Source organism: Pinus tabuliformis, chromosome 6 (genome assembly GCF_031772625.1).
Source record: "Pinus tabuliformis cultivar Carrire ecotype Pingquan chromosome 6, CPIR1, whole genome shotgun sequence".
In the NCBI taxonomy this organism is placed as follows: Eukaryota; Viridiplantae; Streptophyta; class Pinopsida; order Pinales; family Pinaceae; genus Pinus; species Pinus tabuliformis.
In genome coordinates, this window is record NC_142292.1 from 855,660,374 (window position 1) to 855,682,941 (window position 22,568).

The following is a 22,568-nucleotide window of genomic DNA, read 5'->3' on the forward strand; positions in this document are numbered from 1 at the left end:
AGACTAACTCCAAAATTGGACTGACCAAAGGGTACCAACTGATGCTCTAATGTCTTTTTATTATTGATGCCTCTAATTTCTTCATTTTTCCATTATTTTCCTTCAATTTCCTTTTTTCCTTTTCAAAGCCTTTTCCATTGCCTTTGCCAATTTCCATTTAACCATAAACACTACAAGTGATGTCCACTAAGATATTTTGCCCAACATTCAACTTGGAATAAGTGTCCCTTGACCTTGATCTTATTTTTCCTTTATTAACTTTTATTACATGAGATTTTAACATGGGGCTATTACACCAATAGACCCTTTTCCATTTGGGATGGTAATTCTAACAATGTGTGGGCCTAGTTGCCACCAAAAAGATGTTCTCCAAAATTGGAGACTTTCTAATATGACTTCCTAATTCTAAATGCAATATAAGCTAATAGGTAGATAAAATAAAGAAATATAATTTATCTCGATCAAGAGAGGGAAAATCCCACTTTCAACTAAGAGTAAGGTGAAAGGACCAAATTTGAATCTAAGATAAAGATCAAATAGAAACTCATAGAAACAATTCATATGATTGCGACAATTAGAGACACATGTGTAACTATGAATATCCCAATAAGAAGCTATCAATACCTCACGCACACAATCTTAGATTCAAATACTAATTAATGAATTCAATATTAAAATGAGTTATTGTATCAAAGAAACAACCCTCATAATGCAACACTAATTAAAGTAAAGACAAGTATATATGGCTACTAAACAATTATCAACAATTGTTGGCCATGAATCCCCCAAGGCATGTTTTGGGGCTTAAAGCCCAAGTTTTGACCAAATCCTTGTGTAAAAGCTCCGCGAATTGTAGGCGCGGAGCACGAAATCATAATAGGGTCATAAGGTTGTTCGCTCTACTTTTTGTAAAGTAGTGTCAGCTGGATAGACCTACCCATGGTCCGCAGACCATGGGATTGTATAAATAGAGCGATGCTCTAAGTGTATACGATAGCAAATAGAAGAAAAGCATGAGAAGTCTAAGTGATTGAGTCGAAGTGTAAAGTGTTTCTTTGGGTCGTAGAGTAGGAGAAGGCTTTGCAGTTGAGTGCGCAGAGGCCTAGTAGTTTACAGCTGAGTGCGCAGACCCCTCCAGCTGAGTGCATAGGGCAGGTCGAGTCTGTAACCATTGGAAGAATCAATAAAGAGAAGTTTACCATATTTTTGTGCATATTTTCCTATTTTAATGTATGATTGAGTATAATTTGCAAGTATACTATTTATTTGCTGCGTGAACTCATATGAATGTTTTGTGAAAATAAATATAACGTAAGACATCCAAGTACATGAAGGTAATTAATTCATATAGGAAGATAAGTAAGATCTCGGGTAATAGCACAGAGTACTGCTCTAGCAGCGCGAAAGCTCCATAACCCTTAGTTAGGGCTGCGTGAAGGAAGTATATTAGGGCATGAGGAACAGGGAAGTGTGCGAAGTGACCTGCGCGCAGGGACGAACAATTTGACCAGTCAAACCTCTCAGACAACTCAAGGGTGCAGAAACTTGGTTCCAGCACCCTCCCATACTACTTCGGGTGAGACCTCAGTCCGCACTATTCAATTTTGGTATCAATCAAACCCACCATGAAAAGGAAACTTTCCATTAGTTTTAAACAAACATAAATTGATATGAGTTTAACAACTTTGGTTAAAATAATCACTGTTGACTAAAATAATGATTTATTTTCTCTAACCTAATAACCACCTATGATACAATCAAGAAATTTTATAGGTTCAATGAAGGTCAATCATGAGGGAACTTTATATAAACATATCTCTTCACTAGTCGAAAGGGAGAAGAAATGAACTAATGTTAGATTTTTTCCGAAGTTGTGACCACGATAAATTTATGCACACAAGCACACACTAGTCAATTTATAGATTAGGAAGTAGGTGAAAGACAAAGCCTAGGAGAGATCAACAACGTATTATGGTGCAATTCAAGAGCTATCATAATAAAAGATTATCCCTATATTCATCTCTCATATTCTTTGGTATTTTATGTGATTGATGTATTATATTTCACACTAACATTGTTTTGGAGGAAGATTAGATTGGTTTCCTTCTTTGTGTGCAAGTCATCAAGGAGATCCTAAAGCAAAGATCTCTAGGATATCTTCCTAAAGATGGAATTGTGAAATAGATTTCTTATGATCTGAAGTGCTTGGGATCTTTTATTTTCTTAGCTCCACTTCTTCATTCACACACACCATTTGGGCAAGCCCTGGGAAAGGCCTGTTGGGTTTAAAGTAGCATGTTATTATAGCTGAAATTTTCCCTTAAATGACAACTCAAAGCCTTTGGTTGGAAGGCCTTGATTAAATACCTTCTCTATTTTATTTTCATGAGGAAATGAAAAATTTCAGGCATGGGGGAGATGTCAAGTCACCATTTTGTCATCATTTTCACCTTTCCAAAACTCAGTTTTTTTATCATTTCACCTCATTCAGTCAATTATTCATTACCCCTTTTATTGTGTTTCTCCATGAATATGTTGCAATGGAATTAATAATTCTTACGTAGTTCATTTTCATCTCTTTCCTTTATTTTTTATGAAGTAGAGAGGATCCTATTCAATTTTGTTAAAGATGGTTCTGCTTAATTTTTGTAGCTCCTATGGAGGTCTGGTAAGAAACCTCCAAGGTTAGAATATATATGTGACTCTAAGGAAAATTTTTGAACATGAGTTTTGTTCCTAGAATCAATTGACATGGTTATATGTTTTTTTTATCGAGCTAGGTTGATTATAGAAACCTCCAGGCCATGACGAACAATCCATAAAACTTATGCCAAATATAACTGAATGGCTAAAATTGGGCACCATTTGTGGAAAAAAAAAGAAGAATTTGGAAAATAAAAAACATGGGTTTTGTTTAGGACATACCTAATTAGGTTATTAACAAGAATTTTCTTTAGAAATTGCACAGTTTGGGAGATATCCATGGTTTTTTCAAGGGTAATTTTTGGTTGCGGTCGTTGTCCAACGACACCCCAACCTAAGAAACTTGTTAGAAAAAAGAACTAGATCAAGATAGTATTAGGATATTTCATGAAAAATCAATCTTGTATAATCAAGTATTCAAGTAAGAATGCATAAGAGACAATCCTTTGTAGATTAATCATGATTTGATAGGCCATATTTGGATTAGTTTTGATTTTCCCCTAATCTTTCTTGTATCAATGTAGGAGTAAAAGTGAGGTTTGAAAGGTTGGAGAAGGGGAGACTTTGTCAGTTTTGAATGTCTGTGGGATGATCCAATGTGATGAGCATTGGGGATCAAACTCTTCTATGATTTATGGATGAAAACTATGGAGCTTTTAATATCAAATGTTAATGCCTCATTCTTTCATTTGTCTATGTTGATATCATGGGGATTTGATTTTATTTTAGGAGGAAATGTAGTTAGTTGTCTTGAGCCCACCAACCCAGCACATTTCCTTCTTCTTCTTGATCAATTGCATGCTACAAAAATATGAGTGTGTGGTTTGAATACGTTGATTCATGCTCTGTTTCAGTAGATCATTTGTACAAAGGACAAATCTTGTGATTTGTTGGTGAATATTTGAGTTATTTTCATATGGATTACTTCATTTTGATTGCAAATAAAGGATTAATGACTGGATATATATGAAAATAGTGGATCCAGAGTATATTTGAACCCTTATCCCAAATTTAATCTCAACTCTTATATATTAAATTAAGTCTATGTCTTTCTAATTCTTTGTCATAAGGATCATTTTTTTTGGAATGTGTAATTGGAATTACTGATTGTAGGATCACATTTGAGGATCCTATGTAACTAGGTGTTTTTATTAGCCTATGATAACTTTGTCTTATGCATTATGTATGAAAGATCAACTTTGTATTGATTTGTTTATGGTTATTGTCTATGACTTGCAAACATTAATGCAAAAGGATTATGTTTGTTAAAAGACATCATTGAGGTTAAGTGTGTTTTCTCTCTTTTTATACCTTGTGTGTATCTATGAATACATACATATTTGTGTGTGTGTATGAATACAAGATTGACAAAGTCCATGTGCTATGTGTAGGTCATGATTTGATTCAGTTGAAGATTTTAGTTTAGAGAGGTAATGATATTTTTTCCCTTTCTTTGAGAAGTGATCAATGTATAGTGTTTATTGAATAATAATTTGTAGGATTGATAAGTGTTTTCATGCTTGAAACAAGGTTTCATGTTGTTATATGTAGACTTTACATTTATTTGTTTCATATATAAATAAAACATGAGTGCTTACCAATTGTGTAACCATGGGGGAAGTCTAGGTTTAATCATCCTTTCCTTTGAACTATGTGACAATAATGGTACCTAAGTGATAGGAGTTTTCTTTTGATGCTTGATTTCCTTTTCCTAAAGCTTGATTTTGGAACCCATAGGGATTTATTTAGTTTGAGGGCCACTTCAAGAGTTGAGGGAATAAAATTTTAATTAGTCTAGGAGGGCTTAGTGCTAAGAAATCAGCGGTCACTTAGATAAGTTTCTTGATTGAGTTATGTGTGCTCCTTTTCCACTAAAGATATTCTAATTGTTTGAGGTATCGAGGATAGTCCCTGCAATGGAAACTCAGAGAAATGGAAATTTTTTGTGCTTTACCTAGTTAGTTCCTTAGTGTAACATATCACTATTGTCTTGATCTCTGTAAAATTAGTGTAGTGCCTCAAAGTCTACAGCCTCCAATTGACAAGTAAAGTAATTGTTCATGTTAATTATTCCACTCAACACTGCCATTACTCATGGAAATGAGCTAGTGACATGATCATGAAGAAGAATACTTTAGAAGGGCCGATATTGTAACTCTAGTTAAGAGTTGAAGGAGTCAAACTTAACCATTAGTATGTTATTAGGTTGTGCTAGTGTTGAACAATTAAGGGAAATTAGGTGTAGTGTGATTCTTCTTGACTTGATAACAAATTTTGGAGTCTTTTTACTTTTTCTTATTAGCTTAATCTTCTTCTTATTATTATTAATGCATGTGTTTGCACTTCACCAAACTGCTACCAAAAACATAAGAACACAAACACAAGATGTTGGCTCTCTTCCAGGGCCAAAACCTCTCTTCTATTGAGAGGAAAAACCTTCAGTAAATTTATCTTATTGAAGCTTCTTATTGATCAATTCCAAACCCTAGACCCTTGACTAGAATATCCTTCAAGCACAAGTCAAGTCCTTCCTCCTTTCTGTAGTTTGTTCCTCAAAACTTTGTTCTTCTCCTTTCAGCACTTCGTTCGCCAGTACTTCGTCCTCCTTCTTTCGTCACTTGTTCTTCTTTCAAGTGTTGATATATCTTGTTGCAATTGCTCTAGAAGAGAAACTTATCCTTGATCTTTAATGAGACCCTTTCACATGAGATGATGTCTTCCTTTTTCTTCACCAACCAACGAACTTGTATGAGTGTAATGGGAGGGATGTTATGATAGTAGAGACAACCTCCTTCTCCTCACATGTGAGACTTTAATAGGCTTTAAAACAACTCTATTAACTTCGTTTTTCTTCCTTGCTTCTTCACTTGAGTGGGAGGCTCTTTAGGCCTATGTCTCTAGCCCATATAATGAGATTTATGTGACTATGGTAGAGGGCTACTATGACAACAGAGAGACCCTTTCCTTCTTTGCACATTTGACTTTATTTAGCCCTAGAATAGACTTCCAAGGCTCGATATTTCTTCCTCCTTCTTCACTGCACTAGAGTCTCCTTTCCTTCTCTCTTTTTCACCCTTTTCTTGTCCCTTCACTTCGCTGATTTCAAAGGTGTTTTCGTTATCTTTTGAGGCAGTGGACAGCCTATATATATAGAGGTCTCTCCCTCCTTTAGGCTAACTTGAAGGTTGACTTGAATATTCTTCATCATTTTTGTTTCTTGAAGGATGTCGTTGCATGGAGAGGACTTGACTTTTCTTGGAGGGTTTTCCTTTGACACTTTATACAGGTATGTACATGGTGTAACATGCCCTTAAGGAGTTCAACATGATTATTTTGACTATTTGACTCATCTATAACACTTTAATATGTGCTAGACCTATTTCAATGAACAAGAAACTCATTGACATATATTATAAAAATAATATTTCTTTTGTTGAATAAATACAAATATCAAAAGTACATTTATGAAGACCAAACCTAGTTACATTTCTTTCAATGCTCCCTCTTAACTAGGGAGGTATTCATACAAAATTACAAGGTGTTTGGCTATGTTTCAATCTTGAAGAATTCACATAAGAGAAACTGGATTGGAAATCCATCTATTATAGCATCATAGTAACAAACATTGTTTCCACAAAAACGCCTTGACTGAAAACTCTATCTCTCAATAGATCAGAGGAAAATGCTGGTGAGACCAATGACTTATAGAAACCTTAGTCATTAGCACTCATGGTACATACCCACTTGGGTGTTCAGAGTATGACCTTCTAGGACTATTCTTATCTTGGGTTCCCATACCTCAAAGAATATTGGTCCTCTTGCCTACTCTTGTCTTGGATGCCCTATACATCCTCAAAGAGTATCGAATGCCAGATGATTACCCAATCCTCCCATTCTTTCTTCCCAAGTGAAGACAAGAATGTTGTGTCTATCGCTTCCTCTCAATTGAGGAAGACATGCCCAAGTATCCTTTGACAAGGTACTTGTCTAAGTTCCTTTGTAATTTGGAACTTGTTATAACTCCCTCTTAGCTAGGGATGTGTCCATTCATCAATAACTTCTTCTTTGTGGGTCCTTCAGCTGCTTGATCTCCTTGATGTCATAAGTCTTTATTTGAACTTCTTCCTGCTAGGGCACCTTCCATCAATCACTTTCCTTCCTAGTTTGTCATGTCATTGCTTCCTTTGTGGAGAGTGGCTTTCTTGTCATATATTAGGTTCTCTTGTCATCTAGTTACTACTTGTCATCTTGTTTATGCTTCAGACTACTCTTCACATGGATGCTTTGTTTTACTTGCTTGTTCCCATGCTTTGATCTAGCAACCCTTCATGAATTTATCTTGATATTTCTTCAATATTAAATGGTGCTTTTGCTAGATGGCTTCTTCATCAGGACATCTTCATAGAGTAGAATTAGTTACCTGCACCCTTCATATCTCTAAGGCCTTCATAAGGGTCACGGGTCCTTTAATATTTTTCCTTCCTTTGTCAGAGTAGTCCTGCCTTATATTAGGAGACGTATTCAATGAATCTTGTCAGATAGTGATTCTTTGTGATCATGGTGTTCTTGACATTCTTGATAACTTTCTTTATTTGCTTCTTCTTGGATATATTAGTCAACCACCTTATGCTCGTTGTGGGAGCACTTCTTCATTGCTTGCTTCTAGTACTAGTCAACATTCCTTCTTCACTTGCTTCTTAGTTAGAAATCTTATACTCCTTATGTGAGTATTTCCTTTTTTTGACCTTTATTGTATTGTAGTACATGCCTTTGAGCATGTCATTGGGAAACATATTCTTTCCTACTTGATCATGTCATAGAACTATTCCCATGACTCAATAATATACATATGATAACATGAATAAAATTTTATGCATACATACCTCATCTTGATTCTCCTTTGATCATCTTATCTCCAATTTATTTTCCATGGTGTGGCCATTCTCACTTCATCTTATCTTTCCTGCATACCATCCTTTTCTTGAATCCCATGAATGGGAATCCCAATGAGACATTTGCTTTTGTTTATGAATTTTCTTTTGAAGTTTTCATCGGAGGATCTTGAAGACCCTTACCTTGCAAATATTTCTTCCTTTTGATGATAGAGGTCTTCTAATATTCTTAATCATGATCAATTTTCTTTCATTGTGGATGAGGTCCTATACTAGGAGAAAAAGGGGTTCCATTATATTCAAATGCATTTTGTTCGATAGATGAGAATAATAGCTAGGAATGGTTATGGAGAGACAAAATAAAGAGGATTTTTGCATTATATCAGCCCATGGGCCATAATCATCACTCCTTTATACTTTCATCCATTTTCTATTCAAAGAAATAAAGCATAGAAGCCTTTCCTTCCAACTAGGTTTTCTCTCCAAGGGTTTCCCAAGATGTATCTTGTGTCAATTATGGTTTTTGAGTTTCTTAGTTTTTTTCTATTCTCTATTTTATGCATAATTATAATTTTCATTCATACACAATATGTAGTAATTAATATATCCAAAAATATAAGGATACATAAACCCTCATATTGTAGATTTTGGATTTTAAGTTTAATTTTATCAAATTTATTATGATGAACTATCCAATTGAATATCAACAATAGTTTAGAGATCATATTGGTATAGGAGCAAGTTTCTTTGGGTATATTTTGGGGAGTTGTAGGGATCAAGATCTGTAAGTCGAAATTCATAAAAACCTAACCATGGCCGGAAAATTTGTCAATAACTTTCAAGATCTCATGGAGGCTTGCATGAATGGAAGTTCAAGTTGAAAATATAAACTATAATGTGATCCTGCTCATGTTGGCCCTGACCAATAAGATCATGCTATTTGGATAAGACATTGATTCTAATGCATGGGTCCAATCAAAGGAGATATTAGGATATTGGGAAGAAATAGCAAAGGAGTCAAATATAAAAGAACCTAAAAAAGATCAACCTAGTTTGAGTGCCATGAACCATTCACATTCCCTATTCAAAATGGAAATATAGACATCAAGCCATATCATGGTTCATTGGTTGTAGCAATTAGACGTTTATTTTGGTGTCCTTCATATAGGGGAAGAAAATAACATTTCATTTGCTCAGTTGAAATTAGAGTCCCATGCCTTGACCTTGTGGGAAAGCCACATAGAGACCTTGAGGTTGGAGGGACATCCTCTATTAACTAGGTAGGAGGGTTTCAAAACCCTCATAAAGTTACAGTCTTACAATTTTATTCTCGATAGTCAATTTGTTCAACTACCTGTAATCAATGCATAATCTGAGAGTATCATCTTTCTTCTTAACAAACAATATCGGTGCACCCCATGGTGATACACTCAACCTAATGTACCCTTTGTCCAACATTTCCTTTAGTTGAAACTTTAACTCAATCAACTCAGGTGTGCTCATCCTATAAGGTGCTTTTAATGTTGGAGGTGCCCCTAGTACTAACTCTTTTGAAAATTCTACTTCCCTGTGGGGTGACAACTATGTAATGTCCTCAGGAAATACATCCTTGAACTTCTATAAAACTTGGTACCTTTTCAACACATCTACATCCTCAACTTTCTTACCCTGATCAATAGAAATGTTCTCTGCAAATAGATTGTACCCTTTTCTACAACTATGATTTTCTTGCATAGCTGTCACAATCCTAACTAATGTAGCTTTCTTCTTACCCTGTAAGACTCTTGGTTCCCCATTGTCATCAACACACACAATATATTTATCATAAAAATCCGCCTTGGTTCTATGAATATACAACCAGTCCATTCCCAACAACATACTATATGAACCCAATGGTAATACATTCAAATGTGTTGAGGTAGTCATACCATTCAAATAAAATGCACAAGCTCTTACCCAATGATGAACTCGCTTCTTTGTACTTGTAGCCAACTACACTAACCAAGACTCTGCATGCAATTCCTTACTCAAACCACACTTTTCCACCAAATCAGGACTAACATAGCTATAATTAGATCCATATTCAATAAAAATATAAATAACTTGGTAAAAATTATTACCATCCATCTCAAAGACAGATGTTTGATGCTCTGCCTGTTTGTTGTATAATGTTGCAGAGATATGCAGAATACTCTAACCAACATCCCCAACAATTTGTGCCTCCTACGCACTGTATATCTAAGGTCTACCACCGTAATTCTGCGGATGATCTCTCCTTCGATGATCCTTACCACAAATCCAACACTCTATAGGCTTCTAGCCCATCTCCTTGTTATGTTCTCCTGAACAGAATCCCTGTCCTCCATCTGATGCATTAAACTTCTTATATGGTGTGACATTCTCCTTGTGACCTGTATCCTGAGGTCTTGCTCTCTTTCTGCCCCATTTTCCTTTGTTCTTTGCATTACCTCTCCAGTCTAGCTTAGTCTCGATTCTGTGCTTCAATTGTTCATAGCAATGCCTTATCTTCTGAATGGTCTCCTCCAATGATCTATGCTCATCGAACTCAATTTTATCTTTAAATGCAATCAGTAGCCCACTAATGAACCTCTGAATCTTGGCCTTTTCCTCTGTGAGATAAGGCACATACCTCAGTAACTCCAAGAACCTACTAGTGTACTCATCATCTGTCATGGAACCCATATTTAGCTCATAAAATTAATTTTCTCTATCATAAAAGTATCTCTCTGATAAGTACTTCTTCTTGAATAACCGCTCAAACTGAATCCAAGTAAAATACTCCTCATGAATGCATCTGACATTCTTCACATATTCCCACGAAATATATGCTTTACCTTTAAGGCTGAATGTAGCCACTCTATCTTTCTTGTTCTATGAATAGTCAAGCAATGTGAAGAATTTTTGCATGCCAAGCAATCAAACTTCTTCATCATGTGGTTTATTCATCTCTCCATCAAATTTTTGGTGGCTTTGATTTCTTAAGATCATCTGAAAAATATACCCTATCACTTCTCCTATAAGGATGATACCGATGAAAATCATGGTGCTTATTTGAATCAGAACTAAAATCATACATGTGTCTATCTCGTCTCCTATTCGGATTGTCCAACAATTTTCCATCTTTGATTGTGTCATCTCTATTTGATCTGTGACCACCATGCAACCGACTACCATATGCCCCATTAGTTCTATCCTCTTTCTCATAGATGATTTGACGTGGTCCTTGTCATTGCAAATCTAACAAACTCTAAAGTATTATTGCATTTACCTCTGCTTGTTTTTCCCATGCCTACATGATTAAGTCATTATATGCCTTACAACTCCTTCTTTCTTCATTTAAGCTTCTTATTGTAACTTCCAAATAAAAAGAGTTCCCAACACCATACTTCTCTTCGGATTCATAGGGAGAGTCTTTGTAGTCAACCATCTTGCTAGCCATTTGATATTTATTCCTGCAAGGTATATCATGTCAGCTAAACCAAGTCACAATAAAACAACGTACCTTAGTATAGCTCGTGGAGGATACATTGTCTACAAGATCAACAAATCAACGTGATACATGTATAACATAATCATGATGGGATATAGAAACATAAATCATAAGCATATGACCATGCAAATGCGCTTCTAGATAGGGTCCAGTCATCAATGCATGACCTCAACAACAATACACACCACGACGTCATGCATGACAACCACCATCATTACATCACTATACACTTGACCACATGAAAACATGAACATGCATAAACAATGCATAACCATCCATACATATGCATAAACACGTATGATCAAGCATGAATGAACAATACTTGAAATCAAACCTGCAAGAATGATACATGAAACCAAGCATACAATAATGTAACCAATCAAGCAAGATTGCAACAAAAAATACTACAACGATACATGTAAGCAACATAAATTGACATGTAACTAGTCATACACTCATGACACTGCATTCCACCACAACAACCTCAAGTTTCACATGACAACATCACTACAACCATGAACAACATCATGCAAATGCAACAAGCACATGGAATGCAAGTGTGAGAGACACACATGCAACTGACATGAATGCATGACCAACACATAGCCCATCGATTTTGACGGGTGAACCATTCTCGGATACCACTCTGTAACACCCTCCTCCCACATCTACCTAAGCAACAATCTAGTCAGGGTAAACATGCGACGAGAGGCCACTATTATATGATTCGACTTCTGAAGTCATGTTAAGGAAGTGGAACTGATAGAAACACACCATACAAACATTAATCATCAACTATAGGACCCCGAGGAACTAATCCAATGCTTTAGAAAACTTTCCTTGGGGTCCCACTAAACTTTTGGACAACTTAAGGCTTAGTCGTTCTAATGCTATAGGCATGAGGGTGACCAGAAACCCAAAGTTGCTCTCAAAAGCTTGCTTTCCAACAACCACAGACCAAAGTTGTCAGTGCTATGCCAACAACTCTTGGATTTGAGCCACTTTTTCAGGCCCAAAGTCAATGTCACTATCCTGAATTGAACCATCTCTTCAAATCAACAAAATAACATGGAAATGATAGTACTAAATCAATCACTTGTTTAAGACCTTGAATGGACCCCTACTATCCATGACAGGCATTTCGTCAAACATATTACAAATGTGTAATCTACAGGTGTAATTAATAGTTCTGAGAATAGGCATCTCATACTTAGCTAAGAATACGTAAGAACCATTGATGCCTCAACACGTCAACTTCCATTCCATCCAGTAGGTCATATATACATTAGTCATTCAATTACAAGTAAAAAAATGATGAGAACCACACATGGTTGTTGTCATAAAACTCATAAATAACTAGCATAATAGCAACATAAATACTTATGAAATTACAATCATATAGACCACATATAATCCATCAAAATTATCATAGGGATACAAGGAGAAATACCCTTTCATTAATGATGAAAAATCCAAACCCAGCATGGACTTCCATGTTCCACCCAACTGTAGAATGGCTAAGCCAAATATCTCTTCAGCCAATCACCCCTGTGCCATATTCCAAGCATTAATGTGGGATATCATAAAACATGTTAATCAAAACTCATCTAGGGCTTCTAGAGGCCATCCACCTCAACCCATCAAGCCATGATTTCACCTCATGGTTGGACATCACGAAAACCATCATTAGGTTGGTATACATCCAAGCCTTCTAGGGCTTCCAGATCGTTTGTTCCAACCAAGGCTTCCTAGACTAGTAACTCAACCCACAACTATCACCAAGCTTCTAGAGATTTTTTCCAACCAAGGCTTCCAGGACTAGTAACTCAACCCACCAAGGGCTTCCAGAGTATTTGTCAAACCAAGGCTTCAAAGACTAGTAACTCAACCCAAGATGTTATAGGGCTTCCAGAGAATTTGTACAACTAGGGCTTCAAGGAACTAATAACTAACCCAAGCTAAGGAAACATGAGAACCAACCAAAAACAAACAATGAAAGTAAACCCATAATCACCATGGTTGTCTAGGAAATAGCAAGGCTAGGAAATACATTGTCAATCTAGGAAATCATCTATGCTAATGACATATCACAAATAAGAAGCCATAGGCATGTGCCATGCATGCCAAAACTAGTGAAGGAAACATACATGCAACTTGATACATGTAAGAAAATCTGATGTAGTTGCTGATCCCGATGCCTTCTTGCGCTCTCCTACTCTTCCTTTGCCTTCTTGCTCCAAGAATCCAAGTATGCCACACGCACCAAGAGTGCTCCAAGAAAACTCTAAGTCTCCAAGAGTATGTGAGAGAGAGAGAATAATGAGAAAGCTCCAAAACTGAACTAACAAAAGGTTACCAACTGATCCTTGGAAGATTTTTTATGAATGAGGCCTCTATTTTCATCATTTTCCATTATTTTCCTTCATTTTCCTCCTCACATGAAACTTGTGACTTTTCACCTCCCTTTTCTCCTAATTTCCATTATTTTCATAAGTAAATGTGCCAAAAATGTCATTTTGCCTTTCCAAAGCCTTATCCATTGCCTTTGCCAATTTCCTTAGCCATATCCAATCACAAGTGATCCCCATCACTAGGATTTTTCCCAACACTCAACTTGAAATAAGTGTCCCATCATTCGTGGTTATTATTTTTCCTTTATTTACTTTTATTACATGGAATTTTCACCAGAGCTATTACAAATATAGTGATGTGTTCTAAGAGCCTTAAGTGATATCACCCAAGAGGGAAGTGGAGAAAAATATAGTGATTCCTGAACTTCCCATTACCAAACATTGTGTTGTATAGGAAGTATCTTATAGAAGCAAGTAAGGTGAAGAAACAATATAAGAAACTACTAAAATAAGGCATCAGTCAACCATAGTACCTCACCATATGGGTCAACCATCATCAGTATGCCCAAGAAGGATGAGACTTAGTAGATGTGTATTTATTATAGGGAATTGGACAAAATTATGATCAATAGAAGGTACCCATTTCCCAGGATAGATGATATGTTGGATTAGTTGTATAAAAATACTTGACCAATCTATAGTTAAATTATGGACATCACTAGTTTTGAGTAAGAGAAGAAGATACCTAGAAGACCACCTTCAAAACTAGGAAAGGCTTGCATGGGTGGTTAGTCATATTGTTTGGCTTATGAAATGAACCAGCTATGTTGATGAGGTTAATGACTAATACACTATTCCATTTTATGGATTCATCTGTTATTTCCTATTTGGACTATATTCTGCTGTATAGTGCTACCTGAGAGGAGCACATCTCACATTTGACGTAGGTGCTAGAAACATTAAAGAAGAACCAACTACTGGAAAAGAATAAGTGTGAGTTTTTACAACAATATTTAGTGTATCTAGGGTATGTTATAGGTAGAGGAGAGCTTAAAATAGATCCTACCAAATTGGAGACCATTATGAAGTGGTCAATGCTTATTAATGTTTCTAAGGCATAATTTTCATTGGGGTATCACAATACCTAAGGAAATGCATATCCTCCATTTTAGCAATATTAGCACCACTCCACACCATAACAACGAGTAGAAAGAGTTTCTAGTGGGGAAAGGTTCAATAGAGGGACTTTGAGGAGCTAAATAAGAATATTATTCAATCACTAGTTATGGCATACTCAACCTACAACAACCCTTCGAAGTAGAGACTAGTGCTAGTGGGTATGTTGTGGGAGTGGTCTTGATGTAGTGAAGAAGGCCTATATGCTACTATTTTGAAGCTTTTCATAGGTTAGTTCTTAAATACCCTACCTACAATAAAGATCTCTATGCCCTAGTGAAAGCTATGAAGAAGTAGAAGCACATAGATCAATAACAACTATAGTATATGTGGGCCTAGAATAAGCTACAACAAACCATGCATTACAAGTGGATGGGGTTTTTACATAATTTCATTTAGTAATAAGGTATAAGAAGGGTAGCACAAACATATTTTCTGACATGCTTTTAAGACCATCCACATCAAATATTACAACTTTGGGAACTTTGATGCGCATGGATCCATTCACCCATGACACCCAAAAAGAGACATATTTAGAGTATGATGACTTCAAGGACGTGTTTTAGTAGTTGAAAATCCATAATCATGTGCACAATGGTGACATCAGAGTTGACTACCATCTCTAGGATGGATAAATTAAATGTGTTCCTAAAGGTAAGAAAGTAAAATTGATTAGAAAGGCTCACACTTACAAGGTTGCAAGTCACTTTGGTGTAGGGATGATAGCGACCAATTTTCATAGGTATGTGTATTGGCCCAACATGCAAGAATAAGTAGCTAGGTTCATAAGGGCATGCACATGTTGTTATACCAACAAGCCTAGTAACATGAAATAAGGTCTATATCGCCCCTTACATGTACCCGTTGATCCTTGGAAAAACATTTGCATGGACTTTGTGGGAGTTGTACCAACAACCAGGAAGGGACATGAGTACCTATTCATAGTACTTGACAAGTTTAGCAAGATGTGTATTATAATTCCTTGTAAAAATACCATCATTGGACAAGAAGCAATAAACTTGTCCTTTGGATAGTATTAGGTGCACTTTGGGATACCAAGGAGCATAGTTTTAGATAGGGGCATGAGATTTCTCAATGCATTCTAGAATACATTGTGGGACAAGATGGACATAAAGTTAAATAGGTATACAACATTCCATTCATAGAAATATGGGTAGATAGAAGTAGTCATCATGACTTTTGTGCATATTTTGAGGCGTTACAATCATAAGAATTCAAAGACTTGGGATGAAAAGCTAGTATATATACATCATTCTTATAATACAACATTCTACACTTCTACTAGATAGTTCCCATATGAAACTTGTTTTGAATATTTGTCACCTTTACCTTTAAATATTGCATATGGGCAATAAGGAGGAGTGAGGGGGGGATCTTATAGGGGATGCCTTGAGGGTTGAAAAATGGTTAAGAAGGTCGGGTAGTTCAATGTATACGTACATGAGATACTACAAAAGTCACAAGAAAAATTTAAGGCCAGAGACGATTAGGACAAAACAAAGAATTCATTCAAGGACACACAAAGTATGGTTACAACTAAACAAGGAGAGGCTATTGTGTCTTGGTAGGAAAATCAAGGTTTTGCGATATGGTCCCTTTAATATACTAAAAATGGTGGTTGATAGTTCCTATAGACTCTATCTACCCCTATACATTGGAATTTACTCAATGGTGAATGTAGAAAATATGAAACTCTATGAGCCTTCTCTGCTAGATCAGGAAGAGGAATAGGTCCTACCTTCTATAGAGGATTTGACACCAAATGCTCAAGTAGAGTTGACAGAAGATATAATTTTGTAGAAGAGGCCTAAAACTACAAGATAATGGAATAATGACCTTTAGTTTGAAGGATAACTTCCAGGTAAGGCTAAATGGTACACCCATGAGAAGGTGGAGGAAAACTTTTCTCACCTCATTAAGTAGAATATTTTGGGGATCAAAAGCCTCCTAAAATGTGGAGGTGTGATCTACATAAGATCATTGTTTTTATTTTCATCCATATTAATGCTTTAAGAGTGGAAAAGTTGATGCATCAACTCACATGACCATTTTTACTGGCAGGACTCAGTTTGGCATTGAGGTTTGGAACCGACAAGAGAAGGTTGAGGAATCAAATGGATTTTTTTAGAGGGTAAAACTTTGTTTCATAAGTTAATAACCTTTCTTTTCTATTATACACATATAGATCCTTGTAGTGGTGCAATAATTTCCTCAATCAAAGTCTGTATAAAAAAATTATGCCACTCGAAAAGTTGACCTTTCTATTTTTACCACCATAATTTGAGAGGATAACACATCAACACCCATTACTCATGGAAAATGGGCTAGCCATGTGATCATGGTGAAGAATAATCTACAAGAATCAATGTTGTAAATTTAGTTAAGAGTTAAAGGATTTAATCATTACCACGAGTAGGATATCGATGTCTTATAACAAGCCACTAGGAGGAAAAGGGGTTCTACTCTATTGAAGTGCATTTTGTTCCATAGATGTGAAGAATAGCATGGAGTGGTCAGGGAGAGAGAAAATAGAGAGGATTTGTGAATTTCATTATCCCAAGGCTACAAGCCTTACTTATTTGTAATTGTATCTATTTTCTATTTAGAGAAAGAGAGTAGAATAGCTTCACCTTCTAACTAGGTTTTATTCTGAAAGGATTTTCCAAGATATAACTTGCATCAATTGAGGTTTCTATTTTTTTTCTTCCTATTATGTATTTTCTACATACTTATAATTTACATATATACAAAATACATAATAATTAAGCGATCTAGAAATCTAATGAAAAAGAAACCCTCATACTGTAGATTTCATGTTTTAAGCTTAATTTTATCAGATATGTTGTGATAAACTATCCAGTGGAATATCCATGACAATTTACAGATCAATTATCATTTCTTTTTTGACACAGTTTTTATTAATATGTGATGTTGTTGGTATGGGTGAACTACAGGGAATGACATGGGCACTTATCATAGGAGTGGAAATAACCATGTCATTAACATACCCTTGAGAAGTGAGGAGAGGGAAGTAATACTTAGCAACCTAGGTTCCATTTTTAAGGATATTCAATGTGCCATTACCAAGGGCACATTTTACAAGGGCATAGAATTCCATCGAATGTTCCAACATGAAACATTCCCGATCCTAGCTCCAAACGATTAAAATTTAGGTATTTTCCAAACTATGAGGCAATCATGGTTACATAAGGTGATGGCACACCAAACAATTTTCCCATGTGCAAAGGTTGTTTCCTGGATTATAAACCATATGAATGTTGGAAAACCATTAGAGAAATTTTTAGGTAAGAAATGAGCTTGAAAACAAAAATGTAAAACCAACATAAACTTTATAAGAACCAATAGGATTCAAGATGATGATGTCAACCATGGGGGATGATTCACCATTTTTGGAGTAAAGAAAAATAGAAATATTAAAACATAAAAAATTAAAAACTACTTTTTCAACTCATGTTTTCAACTTATCTCCTTAGAGTTTAACTCAAATTTCGAGAGGGAGCACTACCTGGATGTGGAATTTAATTCCTCATCCAATGAGTACTCATGCTGCATACTTTTGATGAACTTTGTTTCACGAAAAGAGAGAAATACGTGAAAAATGTGATTGCAATCATGTTTTTCATGTATTTTTTATTTTTTGTGTAGCATGGTCCGTCAAAAGTATGCACCATGGGTAATCCTTGGATGAGGAACTAAATTCCACATCCAATGAGTGCTCCCACTCGAAATTTGAGTAAAGCCATGAGGAGATAAGTTGAAAATACAAGTTGAAAAGTAGTTTTTCCTTTTTTCCACTCTAAAATTTTGATTATGTAATCTAATCTTATTTTATTATTTTTATTATATTTTATAATATTCCTTAGGAGGTGCAATTTAGACCTCAAAATTTCTCTAATGAAATTATTAGAGATGTCATGGGAAAATCATTGTCTTCATTTAGTCATTCCTATATTTACACCTATTATAATGTGCTAGCTAAGGATATTAATGTAACATCCTATCTTAAAAACTCTAAAAAATATCCATTTTGTGTTAAATTGTTCAATATAAGATATAAAAAATAGCCCATGTTTTCACTAAATAGAGATCATATCAAAATGTGATGAGATTAAAAGAAATGTTGTACAAATATTTATGATTTAATCTCTAGTAGATTGAGGTTAGACTTATTGCATCCAATAAAACAATACACTATGATTCCAAATAACTCTAGATAACATTGAAATAATATCCAAATTGTTGAGGGAGAAGACTTCCCTAAGGTTAGGGTTGGAAACCTTAGTAAACTGAATGAAAGCAACTCAAGAAACAAACCCAAAAATACATGCAATCAAGGTAATTAATGATCTACTAGATAGATTTGATACTAAGTAGTTCATCGATTGAAGTATATCTTGTTGCATTTTCCTTTTCCACTACTCTTGACCTTTAGATGAGTAATCGACACAAATGGAAAATAACAATACAAAGAGAAATCAAGTATACATGCATACATAATATTGGTAAAATCAAATTTCAATGCATAAAATGGTAACAAACGACATATGACAATGAAATGGGAACATGAAGATGAGTTTCTTTATTTATTTAGAAGCAAAAATGCTACAAACACAATTATATGATCCTCACTGCAAACACTGAACAAAATCTTCCTCCAAATTCCTCCTTCCTGAGCCATTGAATGCCTCCTCCTCTAGTCTTTTGCTTGAAAAGTGATGAAGGATTAACCGAGTGTAAGGGAGATATGAGGAAGATAAGGAAATTAGGGTTTCCTAATGAGGGGAAAGGCTCAAAATAATAAGTAGACAAACTTGGATCTCAAGGAATTTCGCTACAACTGAGTTTCTATATAAAGAAATGGATTTTATGATACCAAATAGATCATTTTACACCACCAAAAATTGGTTGGGGTGGTTATGGCATGGGTTGCAAAAAGTGACTTCTTATTTAACCCCTTAAATTTGCCTAAAAAGGCATGAAAATGCATACATTTATATTTATTTGGTGCATTTTGTAGGTATACATGAGTTGTGTTTATAAAACTCATGTATACACATGACTTGCTTTCATTACAATCATGAGCATACCCCATGACAATCATGGGCATACTCTAGATGCCACCATAAAAAGTAGAAAATGTCTGTGTTTTTCAAAAATGTTTTTTTAATAAATTTTTAGAGGGGAAAGTGGTAATAAGTAGGACAATATTACATATTGAAGATAAAAATGTTATAATAATACATAATATCAATGAGATTCATAATTAAAAAATTTCTTTAAGAGACAACAATATCTCTCCACCAAATGCAACTTACAAACCAACATTGTACTTCTTATTAATTTCGTAGCTTATACCCAAACCAACATTGTACTTCTTATTAATTTCGTAGCTTATACTATACATTAAATAATCCATAATGAAAGTATCATAAAATAACAATAAATTTTATTTTTTCTATATATAAAAGTTACAAGAATGACTTCATAGATTAGGAAAAAAATGACTTCATAAATTAAGGAAAAAATAAATATTTGTATATCTCTTTAATATAAATTGGAAAACTATAATTGTGATTAAATAATAGCAATAGAAAGTAAGAAATAAATATTTGTATATCTCTTTAATATAAATTAGAAAACTATAATTGTGATTAAATAATAGCAAGTAAAAAATAAATATTTGTTTATCTCTTTAATATAAATTGAAAAACTATAATTACAATTAAATAATAGCAATCTAAAAATCACTTTAGAATTTAATTAAGAAAATTCATGCCTCCGCAAAATAAAATTTACAATAACTAAATTATACTTAATATAATTTAAAATAAACATGAATGTGAAATTACACATGGATAAAATAAAAGAAAGGAAACCCAGTAATTTAATACAGGAAAAATCCTCATATCTATTTACTTTTATTTTATTTAATCCATATAATGAAATATAAAAAAGAAGAAGAATTTACAAATTAGTAAAATAAAGATAAGTAACGAAACTCAATCACTTAATACGTTAAAAATCCCCAACATACATTTTTGTCGATTTTCCATTCTAACACATGGAGGGGATGCGGGCTACAGCTCGGTTTGACTGTTTTGTGTAGTAGTTCATATGTCTAGCTCAACGCATGGCCTCTACTATAGTAAATATTCCTTTTGTGTGATGTATTACATAGAAAGTAGTTTTTATCTGCATATGGTAGGGAGAAAGTAATGTGTTACAGTGTGCCATTTCACATGAAGTAGATATTTTTTCAAATTCACCATATCACACCGAAAAGATCTCTATAATTTTATGAGTATTAATATATATATATATATATATACATATATATTTTTTTGTGACATGATGTACAAATTTTTCTCCCATGTGACAACACATCAATGCAAAATTGTCTTCATTATGATAAATGGAAACATTTTTTAATCTCATTTTGCATAATCCAAATGTTTTATCTTGAGAAACATATTGCACTTAAAAACATATTCCTACGAAACATTATATCTTCCAAATGTGTATGGTCATAATTGTTGCCTTTATGTATAGCATTGAATTTGACTTCTATGCAAGACAACCTACATTTTTTTCATGTTGTAATGTAACATGTAATGTGATGTTTTGCACAGAAGAGATTTTTCCATGACATGATGCACTTGAGCATGAAAAGCCTGGCAGACAAGCACCAAAAGAATAGGTTTTAGTTTAAAATAGAATTTAAAAAAAAAAAACAAGAAACAACATTACAGAAACTGTAGAAATTGGAATACATACCTGACCAAACAATGGCACATCCGAACTGCGCCCGGAAGAAGGGATAGCCATGATAGGTGAACTATGAAATAGAGGAAGGTCCTCAGTTTCAATGGAAATATCTCAAACCAAGTATTAAGTGCGCTTCAGAAGGAAAGAAATCACTAACATAGTCTCTTACCGGAAAGGAAACTCCACAGAGAACCAGAGACTAAACCTGCGTATGGAAAATGCAACAAAAGACCGGTTTCCTCACCAAGCTAGAGCTTAGGTCGGCAAGCAACCCTCTCCACTGTCTGATTGGGAAATGCAAGAGCACCATTGATGCAGCACACTTACCCATGCAAGAAGAACCAGATGGAAACCACGAAGAAATTTGAAGATATCTTTGGTGAAATGAGACATATTGCACCCCATTTGGTTTTTTCCCATAAGATGTCACAACATCCTAGCAAACGTTTCTTTCTTGTGACATGACATATCAATGCAAGTTTCTCTATCTCATGAGAAAGGAATAAATAGGAATTTTTCTCACAAATGTTTCCAAAATATGCCTATTTTGCATCATCCCAAATTTTATCCCATGTGATATATTGCACTCAAAGATATTTTCCTACTAAAATAACTTCCCAACAACCTCTTTTCATGGGATAAGAAGTATTCCTCCTACACAATGTTTCATATACATTGTTGTTACTTATGACAAAGGGTGTATAGCTAGGATTTGGAGAATAGTGTGAAAGAAGGTTTATTTCCAAGATTTGGAGAAGGATGTGACGTAGAATGTATCTCCATGGTTTGATTAATGGTGTGATAAACAAGGTTTAAAAGATATACGACATGTGAATTTTTTTAGGTGAGATACCATGGCCAACCATGTTTAAGCATGATTGATTATGGCTGACCATATTTGACCATGGTTTATTATGTTTGAAATTTTTTTCTATCATTCAAGTGAATGAGTATGTCGATTATTGTACACGATATATCTCTTCTCATTCTATTTCCTATAAATGTTGTGCCTTGTCCAAAACTTCTCTTTTTTTAGCATTTAGACTCCAGTTAAAGGTAAAATTAAGAAGTTGAAGCAAATGTATAAATCACTTTTAATGGACATTTTAACCTCTTAAGTGTTGATTT